The sequence below is a fragment of the Mustela nigripes genome, chromosome 12 (assembly GCF_022355385.1).
Source record: "Mustela nigripes isolate SB6536 chromosome 12, MUSNIG.SB6536, whole genome shotgun sequence".
Lineage (NCBI taxonomy): Eukaryota > Metazoa > Chordata > Mammalia > Carnivora > Mustelidae > Mustela > Mustela nigripes.
In genome coordinates this window covers 158,066,856-158,089,828 of record NC_081568.1, presented here as the reverse complement: position 1 = coordinate 158,089,828, position 22,973 = coordinate 158,066,856, and the positions used below count along the sequence as shown (strand labels likewise).

At 38.2% G+C, this 22,973-nt stretch overlaps 1 pseudogene; it reads right to left on the bottom strand.

Annotated features, from left to right (window-relative positions):
- LOC132027695 (olfactory receptor 2L5-like) overlaps positions 1-22,973 on the bottom strand; it is a 30,062-nt pseudogene that overhangs the window by 1,047 nt on the left and 6,042 nt on the right.

Here is a 22,973-nt window from a genome sequence, read left to right as displayed (position 1 = left end):
CTGAGCTATGGAAATGGTGGACCCTCATTGAATATCTGTCAACCTCATGGTTTATTTTATTCTGAATTTAAAGGTGGGAAGGATTACAATGTCCTTTTAGTGTTGTCAAGGGGATGAGATGTAATGAGAAGTGTATGTATAGGGGCACATCTAAGGTTTATTATCAAGTATTTCTCATATTTCCACCCGTTTTGCCCCATCTTCAGAGGACACACTGACAGAAGTTAAAATGTCATCTCTCAAGACTATCATAAAGTATCTGTTCTTGCTACCCCTGCATTCTTGTTACAGCAGAAAATAATATATGACAGAACTTCACATCCAACATCATGTGAGGTATGGAGCCTCAACAATAAGGCAAGGCATTTGCATGGATGAAACTTGCTCAAGATGCAGAATTTTGCTTTCCACACCCACTTGCCCTCTTGATCCAGTTATTTGCTTCTCTTTCTCTGTATTTTTTCTGTTCCTTAGGACAGTCCTAGCTCAAAATTTTCTCACTTCCCTGTGTATTTTTTACCCTTCCTCTGCAAATGCACAGGGTGGAGACCACACCTGAGAAGGTTGAAATTTCACCTTGTTGGCTCTTCTTTGAGACCCAACTTGTATATGCTACTTCCACATTCAGGCTTGCTCTTTCTGCTTTATATGCTACCTCTCCCCAAAGGGCAAATTGGGTGGTTTTCTCTCCACACAGCAAAAGTTTGGCCTTGCACCTGCCAGACACTCAAGACTTCCAAACTTCTATTGGTGAACTATGTTCTGGCTGGGCAGTCCAAAGTGTAGGCACCATTTTTTTCAGTGCTTAATAACTGCCCCTTCCAGACTTGTTGTGCTAGACTTCCACAGTTCTCTCTTCTAAGGAGCATGTTTGCACTCTCCATCCATGTGTGTACCAGTTTAGAGTTTGTATGTTTGCTTTGAATAACTTCTTCCTCCATTTCTTTCCCATCCTCTGTCTGCAGATGGGCTGCAGCCTGTGGCTTCCAGGAAGCCAATGGAGGATGTGCCTGAATCCACTCTTTTGCCATAGGACACTCCCCACATATCCATGATGATATGAAATGACTTGCTTCCTGGTATAAAAACTCTGCTCTCAACCTCTGTAGAGAATAGTATACAGAACTTTCAAATTACTTTTACTCCTGTGTATTCTTGTAGCCAATCTCTTGGTTCAAGTCTCCAGTGATCAGATAGGTCCAGAACACCAACAGGCTCAATCTGAGAGACATGAGGGAATGAGAAAGAGGAATTGACTTACCAAGGCTGACCTCTTACAATATCCCATTCAACTCTTGCTTGAGCATCTCCTCACACTATCTATTCCAACTATGACACTTTTTTAAATTGTATTTATTTGACAGAGAAAGACAAGAGAGGGAAACAGGCAAGGGGAGTAGGAGAGGGAGAAGCAGGATTCCCGTGGAGGAGGATCCCCAAAGGCAGATGTCCGATAGCTGAGCCACCAAGGTGGCCCCATCTATGACTCTTTACACAGCAGTCAGTCTGCAAGATGACTTATCTCCCCAACCAGATGTCTGTCACCTTTCATATACAGGCATGAAGCAGGTGATGTGCAGAAACTCAGGACAGTTGGTGTAGCTCTTAACATGTTAGGACACTCCAGGTGGATATTCCAGCATGTTGTTTTAGAAAACAGGAATCCATGCAACCTGCTGTTTCTGCTCCAGCAAAAAACAAAAAGAATCATTTTGGCACCTTGTTTCATGAGCATGCATACTTTCTAAATTAAAGAAAATTCATTTGTAATCATTTAAATTTTCTACCTCTTGATGAAGTTATTCGGTATCTTATCTGAGGAGGAAAGGACTCACTCATCCTTACGTAGCTGCATCATATGAGAAGCATAGTCTATGACATGATGTTGTTAGAGATTATCAGATGTGGATTTTCTGGGGACATCTTGGTATCTAGTCAGTTAAGGGTCAGACTCTTGATTTCACCTTAGTTCATGACATTGAGAGCATGCTCCATGCCCTAAGATATCGTCTTTCTCTTTCCCTCTGCCCCAAGCCCACGTGTGCTCTCTTCTCTCTCTCTCTAACAAAAAAAAAAAAAAAAAGTCAAAGGAGAATAAGAAGTGGTTGTTCTTAGAGGTCTTATATCACAGGTGGAAGGGGAGTGGTAGTGAATACTGATGCTATCTTATTAAATTTTCCATCATGAAGAAGTGTTATTTTCTTAACACTAAAAGTGAAAACTAAAACATAACAAATAAAGATTAATGTGAACAGGAAGGTTTATATAGGCTTTGAAAATAGTCTGGAAGAATGAAGAGTATCTTAAAGAAGAAGGCTTTTCCAGATAGGGTTAGAGGCAAACTTTACATCCAGGTCAGAAATCCAAGCAAAGCCTGGGATGTAAGAGAATGTCTCTTGGCCATAGTTATGGGAGAAATGAGGTACTCCCTGCCCTAACAGTACACTCCAATCCACCTCATGTTGTACAAATTCTTATGCTTTTACTATTCTCTCTTCCCTCTAGTGTCCTCGCTGCTCCAGCCATGGGTCAGTCCTCCTCTTCCATAACCTTTAATATAATGCATGATGATTTCACTTCCATCGTTGAGTTTTTTAAAAGACATCAACATGGAAAGCAGTATCTTCTCTCAGGAAATTCTCAAGATTGTTGAATCACACCTGGAGAAGGGAGACTACAAGGAAACAGTTTCTGCCATCAGCAATGCATTGAGGGACACTGAGAATGTTGGAGTGAAGATTGCTGTGACTGGAGAGCCTGGGTCAGGGAAGTCCAGCTTCATCAATATCCTGTAGGGGGTGGGGCATGAGGAAGAAAGGGTTGCCTCCACTGGGGTATGGGAAACAGCCCTCAGGAGAGTTCCATATAACCATCCAAAATTTTCCAATATGACACTATGGGACCTCCCTGGTATAGATATCTTTCCAACAGAGAATTATCTGGAGAAAATGAAATTGATGGAGTACGACATGTTTATTATTGTCTCTGATCGACATGTTACACTAAATGCTACGAAACTGGCTACAGAAATTAGAAAAATGGGGAAAAGTTCTACTTCATTCGAACTAAAGTGGATAGTGATTTATGTAACTTACAGATGTGTAAACCCAAGATGTTCCATAAGGATACAACCCTGTAAATGATCTGTGATGACTGTGTGAGATGCCTGCTAAAAAACAATGTGAGTGACCTTCAAGTCTCAGTCTCCAATATTGATGTGTCTATGATTTCCAAAGCCTAGAGACCACCCTTCTGAGAAAATTCTCAGTCCACAATCTCCACATGTTCAGACAATACCCCCTTAATGAAACCTAGGCTGTAACTGACCAAAAGAAGGATTATCTGAAACATATCTGGCTGGAGGCCTTGAAGGCTGGAGCATCAGCTATAGTCCCTGTGCCTTCTGAGGGTTTGATCAGTGATAAGGATATGGAGGATATAGAGGAGACCTTAGACCTCTACCTGACTGAGTTTGGGGTGGATGACCCATCCCTGGGCATGACCAAGGACTTACATGTGTCAATGGAGAAACTCAAGAGAAGCATTAAGTCTCTCTGTCTACTATCAATTGAGAAGAATGTAAGTCTTTATGGGAAAAATTGTTGAGTTATATGGAAAAAATTGCTCTATAGCTAGAATATTCAGTGGTACTGATTCTCACTTTCCAACCACTTTCTACTTGCAGAATTATTTCCTTGAGACTGTGGTGAGTGATACTAAAGTTCTTAAAAATGAATAATTTTTTTTAAGGACATCGTGGGCTCTGGGCAAGCTTATCTGCTTTAGTATGTTGATAATGAAAAGGGGAAAAAAGCTTCTGAATAATTCTCAGTGCTGGCATAGAATTGGTGCCTAGAAAGATGACTTAGGTCTTCCCCAAAGCTATCCTGACCCACAGCCCTCAGGGGGAACTACAGAGGTTTCCATAATTCACTCTTGAAACAACCACCAACTTAATGACTATTATTCGACAGTAAAATAATCAGTTCTGAAGAATCCTTCCTTCATATTCTCCTTCTTGGGAAAACAAAGGACAAGAATCTGAATCTTCTGGTTAGAGGCGAGAGTAAGTCTTTGTGTGGTAGTTACTTCATACCCAGCACTGGTCTTACTACTGACATACTTGTAAGAAATGGATGTGTACACAGGAATTCCTGAAAACTGAATTTGTAAATAAATGCCTTCATAGTCCATTTTTGGTGTTCCTGACATTCTGTTGTGAATGCATAAATCCTGATCATTAAAATCATCAATTAATGCTGAGTGATCCTTCTAATCTTTTTCTAGGGCTATCATTTTCTTTAATAAACATAAAAGATAATGAGCAGAACATGTGTCACAGGAATGAAATAAGGGAGAAATTTTAGCTAGGAAAAACATTATCGGGGCACTTTGTAAGAGGGAGGGGTGCATAAAATGACAACATAATCCAGGAATTCCTTGTTAGCTAAGTTGTATATTTGGTGCCTGAATTTGAGAGGCTAGGGAATGAAAGACAAGAAAATTTTGATAAAAGTAAGTGGGCATTTTTGAAAATGCAAAAAGTGCTTACACATATGAAAGGATACTACTCAATAATTCATCTGAAAGATAAAACTCAAATCATAAATGGCATCTACCTTAAGATATCATTTCCCCCCTATTAGATTTGGGTATTTTGCTATGTTTGACACTCTCTGGGTAAAACTGTAGAAAAATAGTTTTTGTTGTACATTGGTGGTGGTGAGAGTACAAGCTTGAATAAGTTTGAATAAGATGAATAAGTTCTGCCAATCTAATGTACAGCATGGAGAATCTAGTTAATACCACTGTGTTTTGTACTTGAAATTTGCCAAGAGTTGATCCTAAGAGTTCTCATCACACACACACACACACACACACGCTAAATATATGAGGTGATGGGTGTGTTAATTCACTTGTCTTTGGTAATGTTTACGATATATTCATATATATCAAATAACCACATTGTACACTTTAAATATCTATGACGGTATTTGTCAATTGTACCTAAACCAAGCTGGGAAAATAAGAACCTAAAGAGTTGGAAACATTATAAAAAGGTGCATGCCTCAATTTATTAATTTATGCACTATTTGAAATGGGAAAACATAGAATTCAACTGTTCTTCAACAGGAAATGTCACGGCCACAAAATAGACTACTTAACAACCATTCAATGAAATGAGTAGTATCCTGTATATTGCTATGCTGTCATCTTTGGGATCTATTGTTCAATGCAAAAAGGAAGGTGGGGAAGTATGTGTACACTATGTTACTGATGATCTAAGAAAGTTCATAGCATGATTATATATTTACATGTATTCTTCAATTAAATATGTGCAAACTTTAGGAATAAAATTCAGTTATCTATAGGGGAGGTAATTGTTCTTGATGGGTGGAGAGGCAGTGGTATGAGCACGATTACACTTAAGGCAACTTTTTTTACATTGGAAATGTGCAAAATTTTACATAGATATACAACTGTATAAACTTAAACACCCAACATATAGAAAAAAAAATCGAATAATAGTATGTTTATGTATGCTTCTTGGTGTAACAAAAGAGAAGCTATTTCAAGACTTTATTTCTAAATCATTAAAATTCCAGTGTAATTAATAAACAGTGTCATATTAGTTTCAGGTGTACTATATAGCGATTCAACAAGTCTACTCATCACTTGGTGCTCATCACGATAATGTAGTCTCCATCCCCTTTACCTACGTGACTTTTTCCCCCACCACGTCCGGTCTGGTGACCACCAGTTGTTCTTTATATCAGAGAGCCTGTTTTGTGTGTGTGTCTCCTTTTTTCTTTGCCTATTTCATTGTGTTCTTTCTTAAACTTCACATGTAAGTGCAATAATGTGGCTTTTATTTTCCTCTGTCTGGCATAATTCAGTTGACATGAAAAAGTCTAGATCCATTCAAGTTGTTGCAAATTTAATTCATTTTTATGGCTGTGTCATGTTCCATTCTATATTTACTCCACATCTTCTTTATCCATTCCTCCCTAGATGGATATTTGGGTTGCATACAAACCTTAGATATTGTAAATAATTATGCAATAAACACGGAGAGGCATATATCTCTTAAAATTAGTGTTTCCAATATCCTTGAATAAATACCCAATAGTGGGATTATTGGATTGTATACTAACCAAACATTTAAATTCCTGAGGAAGTACCATACTGTTTTTCACATGGACTATAACAGTTTGCAATCCATCAGCAGTGCACAGGGTTTCCTTTTTCTCCACATCCTCATCAACATGTATTTTTTCTTGTGCTTTTTATTGCATTTATTCTGAGAAGTGAGGTGGGATCTCATTGTGATTTTGATTTACATTTCCTGATGATGAGTGGTGTTGAGCATATTTTCATGTGTCTGTTGGCTATCTGAATGTCTTCTTTGGAGAAATACCTGTTCACATCTTCTGCTTATTTTTATTTTTATTTTTTCATTTATTTATTTTCAGCATAACAGTATCACTATTTTTTCACCAAACCCAGTGTTCCATGCAATCCTTGCCCCCTCCAATACCCACCACCTGGTTCCCCAACCTCCCATCCACCACCCCTTCAAAACCCTCAGACTGTTTCTCAGAGTCCATAGTCTCTCATGATTCACCTCCCCTTCCAATTTCCCACAACTCACTTCTCCTCTCTAACTCCCCTTGTCCTCCATGCTATTTGTTATGCTCCACAAATATGTGAAACCATATGATAATTGACTCTATCTGCTTGACTTATTTCACTCAGCATAATCTCTTCCAGTCCCATACATGTTGCTAAAAAAGTTGGGTATTAGTCCTTTCTGATGGATGCATAATACTCCATAGTGTTTATGGACCACATCTTCCTTATCCATTCATCCCTTGAAGGGCATCTTGGTTCTTTCCACAGTTTGGCGACTATGGCCATTGCTGCTATAAACACTGGGATACAGGTGGCCCTTCTTTTCACTACATCTGTACCTTTGGGGTAAATACCCAGGAGTGCAATGGCAGGGTCATAGGGAAGTTCTATTTTTAATTTATTGAGGAATCTCCACACTGTTCTCCAAAGAGGCTGCACCAACGTGCATTCTCACCAACAGTGTAAGAGAGTTTCCCTTTCTCCACATCCTCTCCAACACATGTTGTTTCCTGTCTTGCTAATTTTGGCCATTTTAACTGGTGTAAGGTGATACCTCAATGTACTTTTAATTTGAATCTCTCTGATGGCTAGTGATGATGAACATTTTTTCATGTGTCTGATAGCCATCTGTATGTCTTCATTAGAGAAGTGTCTGTTCATATCTTCTGCCCATTTTTTGATATGTTTGCCTGTTTTGTCTGTGTTGAGTTTGAGGAGTTCACTATAGATCCTGGACATGAACCTTTTGTCTATACTGTCATTTGCAAATATCTTCTCCCATTCCGTGGGTTGCCTCTTCGTTTTTTTGACTGTTTCCTTTGCTGTGCAGAAGCTTTTGATTTGATGAATAAACAAAAGTTCATCTTCGCTTTTGTTTCCTTTGTCTTTGGAGATATATCTTGAAAGAAGTTGCTGTGGCTGATATCGAAGAGATTACTGCCTATGTTTTCCTCTAGGATTCTGATGGATTTCTGTCTCACATTGAGATCTTTTATCCATTTTGAGTTTATCTTTGTGTATGGTGTAAGAGAAGGGTCGAGTTTCATTCTTCTATATATAGCTTCCCAGTTTTCCCAGCACCGTTTATTGAAGAGACTGTCATTTTTCCACTCTATATTTTTTTTTCTGTTTTGACAAAGATTATTTGACCATAGAATTGAGAGTCCATATCTGGGCAAATTTTTGGATTATTTGCTCCAGCTCTTTGAAGAATACCTGTGGAATTTTTATCAGAATAGTATTAAAAGTATAGATTGCTCTAGGCAGTATAGACATTTCAATGATGTTTATTCTTCTGATCCAAAAGCATGGAATGGTCTTCCATCTTTTTGTGTCTTATTCAATTTCTTTCATGAGTGTTCTGTAGTTCCTTGAGTACATATCCTTTACCTCCTTGGTTAGGTTTATTCCCAGGTATCTTACGGTTCTTGGTGCTATAGTAAATGGAATCAATTCTCTAATTTCCCTTTCTGTATTTTCATTATTAGTGTATAAGAAAGCCACTGATTTCTGTACATTGATTTTGTATCCTGCCACGTTGCTGAATTGCTGTATGAGTTCTGCTTATTTTTATATCAAATTATTATATTTTTGTATGCATTGTATCCCATCCTTACATATATGTTTAGTTATTAACCCCTCATCATATGTGTGATTAGCAAGAATCTTCTATTCAGTTGTTTGTATTTTTGTTTTGTCAATGGTTTCCTTCACTATACAAAATCTTGTAATCATGATGTTGCCCCAACTCTTAATTTTGCTTTTCTTTTGCCTGCTCTGGGAAAGAGATACCTATAAAAATGAGGATACAGCTTCTCTCAGAGTCATTACTGCTTGAGTTCTCTTCCAGGATTTTCATGGTTTCAGGTTTCACATTTAGTTTTTATCCATTATAGGTTTATTTTTGCGTATGATATAAGAGGTCCATGTAGGTCTTGCCAGGTTGGGTGCATACAAATTGTGGGCAGTTGTTATGTCTTCTCATTGGATTGCTATATTTAAATGTGTTCTTCTTTGACTTTTGTTGCAGTCCTGTTTTAAAATATACTTTGTCTGGTAAGTATTATTATCCCAGGTTTCTTCTCACATCCTTGTGTATGATATATTTTCACCCATCCCTATTTTGAATTGGTTGACTAATTTTTGTAGATACAATTGATTTCACTGCTTTTGTTTTTTTAAGGAATTAGTCTACTGCATTTATGGTTTGTATATAACTGTAATTTTTCCTTTCCTAATATTCATTTACTTTTTAAAATTTTATTTTTTAATATTTTTCTTTTTTCCCCAAAAATTTTACTTAAATTTAATTGAATTAACATATAGTGTATTATTAGTTTCAGGGATAGAATTCAGTGATTCATCACTTCATATAATTCCTAATGTATATTACATCTAATGACTCCTTAATGCCTATCACCCAGTTACTCCATCACCCCACCTTCCTTCCAGCAATCTTCAGTTCTCTATTCATTAAGAACCTGTTATTGTTTGTCTCCTTTTCTTTATCTTATTTTTTTAAATTATTTTTTATTCTCTCCTTCCCTTCCCCTATATTCATATTTGTTTCTTAAATCTACACATGAGTGAAATCTTATAGTATTTTTCTTTTCTGTCCGACTTATTTTGCTTAGAATAATACACTGGTTCCAACCAAGTCATTGCAAATTGCAAGATTTCATTCTTTTTGATGCTGAGGAATATTCTACTGTTTATATATACCTTTTTTTCTTTATACGTTCATCTGTTGATTGACATCTGGTCTTTTTCATTTGTTAGCTTTGGACATTACTGTTAGAAACATTAGGTACATGTGCCCCTTTGAATCACTATTTTTGTATTCTTTGGATAAATACCTAATAGGGCAATTGTTGGGTCATAGAGTAGATCTATTTTTTTTTAACTTTTTGAGGAGTGTCCACTTTGTGTTCCTGAGTGACTGCATAGTTTTCATTCCCACCAATACTGTAAGAAGGTGCCCCTTTCTCTGCATCTTCCTACAACATTTGTTGTTTCCTGAGTTGTTAATTTTAATCATTATGACAGACATGATGTGATAGCTCATTGCGGTTTTGATTTGTATTCCTTGGCTGCCCAGCGATGTTGAGCATTTTTTCATGTGTCTGTTGGCCATTTCTATTTCTTCTCTTGAGAAATATCTGTTCATGTATTCTGCTTATTTCTTGTTTGGATTATTTGTTTTTAAGGTATTGAGTTTGATATGTTCTTTCAATATTTTGGATATTAGTCCTTTATCTTATATGTCATTGGTGAATATTTTCCATGAGATACCTCATAGTATTTTCAACTTTTTCCTTTGCTGTGCAAAAGCTTTTTATCTTGATTAGTCTCAATAGTTATTTTGGGTTTTGTTTCCCTTGTCTTTGGAAACATGTCTAAAGAGAAGTTGCTGCAAGTGAGGTCAAAGAGATTGCTGCTTGTGCTCTCCTCTAGGATTGGGATGGATTCCTATCTCACATTTAGTTCTTTCTTCCATTTTCAGTTTATTTTTTTGTATGGTTTAAGAAATGAATCCTGTCAGGGGGGCCTGAGTGGCTCAATAGGTTTAGCCTCTGCCTTCAGCTCAGGTCATGATTTCAGGTCCTGGGATGGAGCCCTGCGTCTGTTCATCAGGTTGCCTGCTTCCCTGCCCCCTCTCTGCCTGTTGTTCTGCCTACTTGTGATCTCTCTCTGTTTGTCAAATGAATAAAAATAAGATCTTTAAAAAAGGAGAAATTGGTCCTGTTTCTTTTACTTTTTTCTTTTTTTATTTTCTTTCTTTCTTTTATGTGCCTGTCCAATTTTTCCAATATTATTTCTCAAAGAGACTTTTTTTTCCCCCTAACTGGATATTTTTCCTGCTTTGTCAAAGATTAGTTGACCATAGAGTTGAGGGTCCTTTTCTGGGTTTTTTATTTTGCTCCATTGGTTTTATGTCTGTTTTCATGCCAGTACCATACTACCAGATGATCACAGCTCTGTCATGCTGTTCAAAGTCCAGAATTGTGATGCCTCCAGCTTTGATTTTCTGTTTTAACATTGCTTTGGTTCTTCAGTCACTTTTCTGGTTCCATACAAATTTTAGGATTGTTTGTTACAGCTCTGTGAAAAATGTTGATGGTATTTTGAAAGGGATGACATTGAAAGTATAAATTATTCTGGGTAGCATATACATTTTAACAATATTATTCTTCCAATCCATGTCCAAGAAATATTTTTTTCCAATTTCTTTGTGTCTCCCTCAATTTCTTTCATAAGTGTTCTGTAGTTTCTAGAGTATAGATAATTTACCTCTTTGATTAGATTTTTTCCTCAGTATCTTATGGTTTTTGGTGCTTTTGTAAATGGAATTAATTCCTTGATTTCTTTTTCATTGTTAGTGTACAGAAATGCAACAGACCTCTGTGCTTTGGTTTTATATCCTCTGATTTTGCTGTGTTCCTGTATTTTCCAGCATTTATGTAGTGGAGTCTTTGGGATTTTCTACATAGAGTATCGTGTAGTCTGTGAGGAGAGAATGTTTAACTTCTTCATTGCCAATTTGGATGCCATTTGTTTCTTTTTGCTCTCTGATTGCTGAGGCCGGTACAATGGTGAATAACAGTGGTGAGAGTGGAGAATCCCTATAATGTTCCTGAACCTAGGACAAAACCTCTCAATCCCCATTGAGAATTATTTTCACTGTAGGTCTTTCTTACATGACTTTTATGATTTTGATTTATGTTCCCTCTATCCCTACATTGCAGAGGGTTTTCATCAAGAAAGGAGGCTGCATTTTGTCAAATATATATATATATATATATATATATATATATATATATATATAATCTAGTGATATCTAATGGTTCTCATCCTTTCTTTCATTAATATGGTTTATTACATTGATTTGGAGATATTAAACCACCCCTGCAGCCCAGGAATAAATCCCATTTGGTTCTGGGGAATAACGTTTTTAATGTCCTGTTTAATCCCATTAGCTACTATCTTGGTGAAAATTTTTACATCCATTTACATTAGGGATATTGGTCTCTAATTCCCCGTGTCCTCCATGATTTTTGTTATGCTCCACAAATAAGTGAAACCATATGATAATTGACTCTCTCTGCTTGACTTATTTCACTCAGCATAATCTCTTCCAGTCCTGTCAATGTTGCTACAAAAGTTGGGTATTCATCCTTTATGATGAAGGCATAATACTCCATAGTGTATATGGACCACATCTTCCATATCCATTTGTCCGTTGAAGGGAATCTTGGTTCCTTCCACAGCTTGGCGAATGTTATTGTACTTGATTATGTCACTTAGTTTCTTTAACCTATTTTCATTTTTTTCACTCCTTCCCCTCCTCCTTCTCCACCTCCTTTTCCTCCTTTATTATTCAGTTTGATTGCATTCCATAATCTCTTTTCTGACTCAGCAAACTATTCTTCACTTTATTTTAGTTGACTATTCTTTTTAGTAATTTTTAAAAAAGATTTTATTTATTTATTTGTAGGAGAAAGAGATAGAGAGAGAACAAGCAGGCAGAGTGGCAGGCAGAGACAGAGAGAAAAGCAGGCTCCCCACTGAGAAAGTAGCCTAATGTGGGACTGGAATCAAGACCTGAGTGGAAGGCAGCAGCTTAACCAGCTGAGCCATCTAGGCATCCTCATTAGTAAATTTTTAATTTAACTTATCTAGTAGTTCATGTCTGATATATCTTTCTTTTATATTTTCTGCCTTTGTTTTGATGGGTCACTGAGATCCTCTACACCTTTTCCCAAGTTCACTAAGTATATTTATGGTCATTGCTTTGAATTCTTTATCAAATATATTGCTATCTCCACTTCTTTTAACTCTGTTGCTGTAGTTTTGTCCAATCTTTCATTTTGATACATCTTTCTCCTTCTCCATATTTTGTCTACCTCTCTGTGTATTTTTGTATGTATTGGGAAAATCAGTTAGGTATCCTGGTCTTGAAAGCAGTGGTCTTATGAAGAACAGATTCTGAAGGTTTATAATGCAATGTCACTTGTTCACCAGAAGAGGTGTATCAGTGGTGTTTCCTTTGTGTTGCATGTGCTCTATTCATTATGACTGAGATGGATTTGTCTTCAGTCTACTGGCTGGGTAGCCACTTTTGCATATTGTATGGCCCTGTGCTCTTAAGGGGCCATTATGTGGCTGCCTTGGGCTCCTAGTTGGGTCAGAGAAGATGACTGCTCTCAGCTCAATTTCCAGGGGTCTTGTCACACAAAATTGCAAGATACTCTACTTATATTGTCCCCTGAGGTTTTAGTTGGTGTACGTGGCTTGCAGTCAGAACCATGTTTTCCTCTAGTCCATCTAAGGGTTGCAGTCACTCTGAAATACTGAGATTTCTCCTTGTGCTGTACAAGGCTGGGTTATTTTTAGTGGGGTGGACTAGCAATCATATCAGGAATATGGACCCTATTTATTTCTAGGGCTGTAGTTGAACTGGTATGTGTAATTATCTTGCCATCTCTGCTGGGCAAGGGTCACTCTGGAGGGAAGCTTGGCACTGTTAGGGTTATTGTCAGGAAGAGGTGTGTCAGGCACCATTTTGAAGGTAATCTTGTTGCATGGGGTAAATTGACTGAAGTGAGTCTACTGGAGAACATGAGGGTGATGTGCATAGTATTACTAAGGCAGGTGGTGGCTCCTGGTCCCTACTTGGCCTACATGAGGTATGAGACCTGTCTGTAGATGCTTTGGAGAGAATCCTGATGGTGTGGGGCTTGTTGAATAGGACATATACACCAGAGAACACAAAGGCGGGGATACAGTGTTAGCGAGCTCTATGGTAAGAGTTCAAACTGGTTCCTGCAGGTGTTCCAGTATTTAGGTGGAAGTGAGAAGAGAAGTGGCACTCACCTGGTTTTTTATCAGGTTTTTTATACTTAGAGAAGCTTCTCAGGATCCCCGCCCCTATAGTGCACTTTCTGGGAATTGTAAATACATCTCTTCCCTGTACACCCCAGGTGTTTTCAGACTGCTGCTACTATGTTGTATCTCAACAGGACTAGTTTTTATGGTTTCTCTTTAAGGTCTTGGATTCAGAGTCCTACTGCCTCCTGGCATCCAGAGGTTAGGCTGTTGGTTTTAAAAGTACCTGGGTTTTAACATCACTGATTATAAAATGCATGAAGTTAAGCCCTAGTGGTATACAAAGTCAAATGTTATGGGGACCTTTTTCCCATGCAGGTCCCCTCCACACAAGGAGTGCCTGCTGTGGGGTCTGTTTATCTTCCTTCTCTCTGTCTTTCAGGTTGTGGTGAGTCTTAATGGGACTTCTGTTGCTGATACTATTCCTTCCATTTTTGATGTGGCTTCATTTCTATGATTAACTCTGCAGAGTCTATTCTACCAGTTTAAGTTGCACTTATGTGGTTGTTTTGTAAGTGTAACCATGGAATGAAGTGTCTTCTCAGTATCCTTGAGTTGTTTTAATATAATAGCAGCAAGAAACACAAGAAAATAGAATATGGCAAATTATATAGGTAATTAAATAAGAAAAAAAGGAAAGAAAACAAAGAATGGGTACTGGAAAAGAGAACACAAAAAACATACATACATTCTGGTAAAGGGTCTGGCCTATGAGATCACACTGATGAGGTCAGACCTAGAGCTCACAATTTAATGGTCAGTGACCTTTACTACATGGCTCAGACATATCAATGACTATAGACTAGAATTAGCATGTACAAAAAGCTCAGTAAAAATGATATGTTATTTTGTTTCTTTTCAGAAATTCAGGAGGATGCAATTTAAGAGATGAAGGGGGAGATCTGGAAAAGCAGATGGGTCTGTTTAGTTCATCATCCCATGTCATGAATTTGTGAACTCTGTTATCTGGTGTTACCAATGGTGGCAATGAGGAAATGAGTAAAGGCAAGAGTAAGTAGATAATGGCAGAAGCAATGAGAAATGTGTAGCCATCAGTCAGTATCCCCTCTGATGTATCTTTTAGTAGCTGTGTTGTTATTAGCTTTTGTAAAGTCAGGAAAAATAGGACTTTGAGGATTTTAGAAATTCAAGTTTTTGTTGTTTTGTGATGGTGCAATAGTTTCCACAGTACTTAGGCAATAAGTTACTGTCTTCCAATATAATCCTTCATGATTACGCCTTCAGCAGGAAGGAGAAGAATCTCTCTTGTCATTAAAGTTCATGTCTTTGGGGTTAAATTTACATCTTGTGAAAATTAAATCAAAAATTTCAAGTGATGAATTGTTACATTGCATTTGTGATATTTTCCTTTGCTAATTGTATGGGACTCAGGTTAACAAGGCAATGTATTTGACCTCAGGGTGCCTCTTTTCTAGTGAGAGAGGGTGACAATAAATAAAGAAAAAAATCTGCATACTTACAGACAATGAGAATGCTGTAATATTACTGGCAGATGTCAGAAACCTTGCAGAACAAAACAAAGTGGGATGGCATTAGGACACTTCCAATCAAAAATATTTTACATGAGAGAACTTCCCTTCAGAAGTGAAGGAGAAATCAATACTTTCCTAGAGAAACTAAAGCTGGGTAGTTCATCATCAACAGTTCTACCTTTCAAAAAACTCTAACCATTCTCAATATATAATGAAAGGATGTTAATTAGGAAAATAAAAATATATTAAAGTTAAATGTTACTAGCAAAGATATAATAAAATTTAGAAAACTCTAATAGTACAATTGTGGTATGTAATCACTCTAGTACAGAATGTAGAAGACAAAAAATACTAAAATAACTAAGGCTAAAATGTTAAAATGATTTTGAATGGATATGTGTAATACATACATACCTACATACATACAATTCAAAAAGATGTAAGTGACATAAAGAGATAAAATGGAGAGGGGGAGTAAAGTCTAATTTTCCTTTGTGATTAAAGTAAGTTCTTTTAGTTTAAAATATTTTATTATAACTGTATCACATTTTATATAATCTGCATGGTGGCACAAAACAAATATATAGCATCACAGGGGTTAGGAAGTGTGTAAATTGTGGTTCAGAGCTGCCCACAGGAGGGAGGGAGTTGTAGGTATTGACACAGGAAAATACCAGGAAACCCACACGGGGAAAATTATTCCCTATAATGTTTGGTCTTGAAAACTAGAGAGGGTGAATTCCATGAGTTTGTATAACCAGCAGGACTTGGGTCTGGAATTTTAAAAATCAACTGACTCAGCACTGGGCCAGCCTGAAGGGTGAATGATAGCTAGGTCACTACTGTAAAGAGACAATAACCTACAGAGTGGCAACACAAAATTCATAGTTTGCACAATGTTTTGGACAAGGTGGAAGAAGTTCTCTTCATTAGGATTTTAGAGTGTGTTGATGGAGCTCTCTGGGAAAAAAAGGAGTTGGCAGGTACCAAATACACAGCATGAACAGAGAGACGCCTGTGGGCAGTGATACTGTACAGTCACATTCTACCTAACCAACTGTCAGTGTGCCCCACGTGAGTAGTCACTCAGTGCAAATTTTGATAACACCATATGTGTTCTATCTAATTACCTGTGCCCACAGAAGCTACCTCATTGCATTCCCAGCCACTGTATGACCAGTCATATAGGGCTCCTACACATATCCTCTGTTGTGTGCCAGACCACAGCCACCACCATGAATGGTAACATGCCCCTGGCCACTGATGCCATGCTTAGTGGAATCTGGCCTAGGAATAAAAACTAAGGGAAAATTTTCCTAAAACTGCTTCCCTGCCCCCAAACCAACCATTGGTCTTGCCACACTTATAATTGGGCTGCCTGAGTCTCACTAACAACAGAGTAGGCAAACTCAGACCACAAGAGGTAGGCAGCCAGTAAACAAGTCTTCACAGAAAGGGAAAGTGACTCACACACACAACTGAGACACAAATAACACACATAAAAGATTCCCCTGGAGGGCCATGTTCTGGTGAACAGGGTATACTTCACTTCAGGGCACTTTAAGATTTCTTCTTCACAAAAACACTACTTGTGGGGCATATGCGTGGCTCAGTTGATTTTGGCTCAGGTCATGATCTTGTATTGATCTTTGAGCTCTATGCTCAATGTGGAGTGTGCTTCAGATTCTCTCTCCCCCTCCTTCCAACTCATGGTCTCTCTCAAATAAATAAATAGATAAAGTCTTTTTAAAAATATGTCAAGGCACTATTTCCAAGAGTAGAAGATGTAACTCAATTTCCTAACACACAGACACAGAGAGGCAGACAAAATTAGAAGACAGAGAATTCTATTTCAAATGAAAGAATAGGGCAAAATCACAGCAGAAGATCTAACTGAAACAGAAATAAATAATGTTGCTGACCAAGGCCTCAAAGTAATGATCATAAAGATACACACTGCACTTCAGAAAATGATGGAGGACATCAGTGAGACACGTAAAAAAGAAATACAATAATAATAATAATAATAATAATAATAACATATCAGAGATGAAGAAATCAACAAATGAAATTAAAAATAGAATAAATGGGGGCGCCTGGGTGGCTCAGTGGGTTGGGCGCCTGCCTTCGGCTCGGGTCATGATCCCAAGGTCCTGGGATCGAACCCCACCTGGGGCTCTCTGCTCAGCAGGGAGCCTGCTTCCTTCTCTCTCTCTCTCTGTGGCTCCCTGTGCCTGCCTCTCTGCCTACTTGTGATCTCTGTCTGTCAAATAAATAAATAAAAATCTTTAAAAAAATAAAAAATAGAATAAATGGGATAAGTAATAGGCTATAAGAACAAGAGAAATGTTTAAGTGACCTGGAGGATAGAATGATGGAAAGCAATCAAACTGAACATATGAGAGAGAAACAAATATTATGCAATAAAAATAGACATAGAGAACTCAATGACTCTTCAAAGCATAATATTGTTCATATTATAGGGACCACAGAAGGAGAAGAAATTCGGGGTAGGAGGAAGAAAATACATTTGAGGTAATAATACCAGAAAACTCTAAAATATGGGAAGGGAAACAGAGATCCTCACTCAGGAGACAAAGAAATACCCCAACAAAATTAACCCAACAAGGCCCATACCAACAATGGTAATTGCAGAAAAGAGGGGCAAGGAAATAATTTTAATGGTTGTAAGAAAAATGAAGATAATTACATACAAAGGTAACCCCACAAGGCCATGAGCAGATTGTTCACCAGAAACTTTGTATCTTAGAAAAAGGTGGCATGATATATACAAAGATTGAATGGGTAAAACTACAGCAAAGAATACTCTATCCAGGAAGGCTTTGATTCAAAAGAGAAGAAGTTAGGTACTTCCCAGAATAACAAAATTAAAGGATTTCAGGACCACTGCAACAACCTTATTGGTAATATTAAAGTGCATTCTTTGTTGTTGTTGTTTCCCCTTAATTAATTAATTTATTTCTTCTTCTTTTTTTAATTAAATTATTTTCAGCATAACAGTATCATTATTTTTTCACCACACCCAGTGCTCCATGCAATACGTGCCCTCTATAATACCCACCACCTGGTACCCTGACCTCCCACCCCCCTGCCACTTCAAACCCCTCAGATTGTTTTTCAGAGTCCATAGTCTCTCATGATTCACCTCCCCTTCTAATTTACCCCAACTACATTCTAACTCCCTATGTCCTCCATGCTTTTTGTTATGCTCCACAAATAAATGAAACCATATGATAATTGACTCTCTCTGCTTCACTTATTTCACTCAGCATAATCTCTTCCAGTCCCATCCATGTTGCTACAAAAGTTGCATATTCGTCCTTTCTGATGGAGGCATAAGACTCCATAGTGTATATGGACCACATCTTTCTTATCCATTCGTCCCTTGAAGGGCATCTTGGTTCTTTCCACAGTTTGGCAACCGTGGCCATTGCTGCTATAAACATTGGGGTACAGATGTCCCTTGTTTTCACTAGAGATTTTTCATCTCTAAGGATCCTGGCGGATTCCCATAGTTTAGTGGCTTTAATGCGGAGGGAAGAGTGCTGTTTTCCATATTAGGGATGCCACAGACATGAATTCCAGAAATGGGTTCTGGGTCTGGGCACTTGGAAAATCCCGCCAAGGGATAGGATTGGGGCCTAAGAGCGTACCAGACCTACAAAGCCGGATCATGGAGGTGCAACTGATAGGGTTTGTTTGAAAGCATGCACAGGCTGAGGGCCACAATGCCTATTTGTGCCCAGGGCAGTCCTCATGAGATGTCTTGTTTTCATTGCCCATGCACCTGGCTCCCACTCTGAGGGTGGGACACCCATCCCAACAGCCAGGATTCCTGCCATGGGGAAGTAGGTGTTCTCTATTGTGCTTCAGTTTCCCCCTTGCAGGGATTCCTGCAAAGGTCATGGGACAGATGCCTGAATACCAAGCATGGGTAGAAATGACGGACCTGGGCTTGGCCATTCTCACATGCTGGATATGGGCCAAACTCCCTGGGTGGCTGACACTAACTCGGGGCTCAGGCTCTGTCAGACACAGATATAGTGGTCAGGGCAGCCCCTAAATCGGGGTTCCCTCGAGGGCCGAGAATACTGATCCTCATGTGGGGTTTCAGGGCAGAGTCACCAAGCCCATCTTCTTTCTCTGGGGAAGGCAGAAATCTGCATTGTGGCTCCAGAATTCCCTGTCAGAGGGCTGGAGGACCATTAGGGTGAGGATGGAATTATAAACCCAAGCTACTGTTAAATTCAAGCCAAGCAAAAAACAATTCCAATGTGCAGCGGCCTATTCGAATGTCCAGCAACTTAGTAAGGGCAGATGTCAGATGTTTGCTCACGCTGGAGTTTGTGTGTATCATGTCTGACAAATGGAGGGGTTGCATCAATAGGCCATGGAAGATTTCCCATGCTAGGGCTTGTGAGATGCTCCAAACAACAAGGTTCCTTCTACTGGACAGGAGCATTCTGGTTTATTTGCTGCAGCATCCCCCATGTGGAAAGTTTGGTTAGCAGAGCACTCCCACATGGATGCCTGAAAAGCACACCTCCATTGACAATTGCAGCTGAGGAACATGGCAGGTTCGTTTTGTTGGCTCTGGGGTGAAGTACCAAGGCCTTGAGTTGACATGGAGTTTTGTGTAGATGGGTCAGAATGCTGGACTGTTACCAGGGAGATCTTAGAATGTGCTGGTGGCTAAAAGGCTGTGCAGGATTAATCTACCCTGAGGGTTTGGTACAGGTCGAAGGTCACGGTTTCCTTCTGGGGACAGGAGATGTTCTGCTGTGTGGCTCGGGGACCACTTGTTGTATCCTAAGTTGGTATTCCAGAACAGAAAATGAGGAGAAATGCCTGAAAACCTAAAGTAGGGGTCCAATGATGACCTAGGGACATGTCATATTCAATCTTCGGACTCAGGCACATTGACTTGGGTGTCTGCCTGAATGGAGGTGATCAGGGTTTCAGGCTGCGCATTTGCATCCAGAGTGGCATCCAATATTGGGGTGGGATCAGGGGCCTTGCAGGTTTCTCCTAATCAGGAGTGTTTGGGCAACTGTGATGGGCACAATTTCCTTAAGGATGGCAGGCCCAGTCCTGTGGTGTGACTCCAGAGACCTCATCCTGGAGGGCATGTGAGCCATGGTTTTGGGAGAGAAGTCTGCAAACACAAACTTGGGTTAGGGTTAGTGGCATCCATGTTCATCAGGTATATGGGTCTGTAATTTCCCTTTCTATTGGGGTTTTTGCCTGGTTTTGGGATCAGGGTGATGCTGGTCTCCTAGAATGAGTTTTGATGTTTTCCTTCTGTTTCTTTCTTTTTCTTTTCTTTTCTTTTTGAAACAGCTACAGTAAAATAGTTATTATTTATTATTTGAATTCTTGGAAGAATTTCCCTCAGAAGCCATCTGGTCCTGGACTCTTTTTTTGGGGAGGTTTTGAATTAATGATTCAATTTCTTTACTAGTTATTGATCTACTCAGATTGTCTATTTCTTCTTTTTTCAGTCTTGATAGTTTATAAGTTTCCAGGAAAGCATTCATTTCTTCCAGGTTGCTTAATCTATTGGCATATAGTTGGTGGAAATTATATTTTGGTGGTAATTATTTCTAATAATTGTTTCTATTCCCTTGGTGTTAGTCATGAGCTCTCCCATTTCATTGAATATTTTGTTAATTAGGGTCTTTTCTCTTTTATTTTGGATATATTTGGGCAGTGGCTTATCAATCTTAGTTATTTCAAAGAACCAACTCCCAGTTTTGTAAATCTGTTCTAAAGTTTTTATGGTTTCTATTTCATTTATCTCTGCTATAGTCCTTAATCCTGCTTGGTTTCGGTTTTCTTTGTTCTTTATCCATATCCGTTAGGTGTAAGTTTAGCTTGTGCTTTTGGGATTTTTTTCTATTTTTTTGAGAGCGGCTTGGATGGCTACGTTATTTCCCTCTTACGACTTTTGAGTTTTCATTTCATCAGTTTCCATGAATTGTTTTAGTTCTTCTTTAATTTCCTGGTTGACCTAATCATTCTTTAGCAGCAGGATGTACTTTAAGGTCCGATTGTTTAAATTCTTTCCTTTTTTTTTTTTTTTTTTTTTTTTTTTTTTTTGTGACTGAGCATGTTCAAAAGAATTCTGATCTTATAACATGAAAGAGATAATCTAAGTCTTCTGGTATTGCTGAGACTTGATTTGTGATCCAGTATGCTGTGTATTCTTCAGCAAGTTCTGTGTGCAAGTGAGAAGAATAGGTATTCTGTTGTTTTAGGGTGGAATGTTTTCTATATATATACAAAGTCCAGCTGGTCCAATGTGTCATTTAAAGCTCTTGTTTTCTTCATTAATCTTTTTTCTTTTATTTTTTAAATTTATTTTTTATTTTCAGCATAACAGTTTTCATTATTTTTTTTTTCACCACACCCAGTGCACCATGCAATCCATGCCGCTATAATACCCACTACCTGGGAACCCCAACCTCCCACACCCCTGCCACTTCAAACCACTCAGATTGTTTTTCAAAGTCCATATTTTCTCATGGTTCACCTCCCCTTCCAATTTCCCCCAACTCCCTTCTCCTCTCTAACTCTCCATTTCCTCTGTGCTATTTATTATCCTCCACAAGTAAGTGAAACCATATGATAATTGACACTCTCTGCTTGACTTACTTCACTCAGCATAATCTCTTCCAGTCCTGTCCTTGTCTGTCAACAGAAAGAAATAAAGACATTCAAATTGGCAAAGAATGAATCAAACTCTCTCTTCAGAGATGGCATGATACTTTCTCCCAGAAGTCTCCACAAACAATAATCAGAACTCATACCATAATTCAGCAACATTGCAGGATACAAAATCAATGCACAGAAATCAGTTTCGCTTCTATATCCTAACAAGAGAAAGAGAAAATAAGGTGTTGATCTCATTTACAACAGCACCAACAATCATAAGATACCTGGGAATAAATCCAACCAAAGGATCTGCACTCTAGAAGCTAGAGAACATTTATGAAAGAAATTGAGGAAGACACAAAGAGATGGCAAAACTTCCCATAATCATGTTTTGGTGGAGTAAACATTGGGAAAACGAATCCTTCCAGAGCATCTGCACATTCAATGCAGTCCTTATCAAAATTCCATCAACTTAATTTAGAGTTGGAAAAAAAAATCCTAAAATTTGTGTGGAAGGAGAAAAGATCCTGAATAGCCAGAGGAATGTTGAAAAAGAAAACCAAAGCTGGTGGCATCACAATGTCTGACTTCATGCTGAATTACAAGTTTTGATCAGCAACATAGTATGTTATTGGTACTAAAATAGACACATAGATCAATAAAAGAGAATTGAGGCTCCTCAAACATATCCTCAACTCTATCATCAGCTGATCTGTGAAAAATCAGGAAAAAAAAATATACCATGCAAAAAATATAATCTCTTCAATAAACAGTGCTGGGGAAATTGGTCAGCTACACAGAAAAAAGTGAAACTGGACCATTATTTTATACCATACACAAAGATAAACTCTAAATGTATGAAATACCACAATGTGAGACAAGAATCCACCAAAATTCTAGAGAATATTCATAATAACTTCTTCCACATCAGCCATAACAGTTTCTTTCAGGACACATTTCCAAAGGCAAGGGAAAGAAAAGCAAAAATGAATTTTTGAATCCTCATGAAGATAAAAGACTTTTTCACAGTGAATAAATCAGTCAACAAAACTGAATCTGAGAACTAAATTGATGTTTTGAGAGGAAGCAGATGTGTTGGCCTGGTGATGGATATTAGGGAGGATAGGTATTGCATGGAGCACTGTGTGTTATATGTAAACAGTGAATCTTGGAACACTATATCAAAAACTAATGATGTGATGTATGGTGACTAACATAAAAAAGAGTAAAAAATACAAAACCATAAGATACCAGCTTGCACCAGATAGAATGGCAAAAATCAACAAG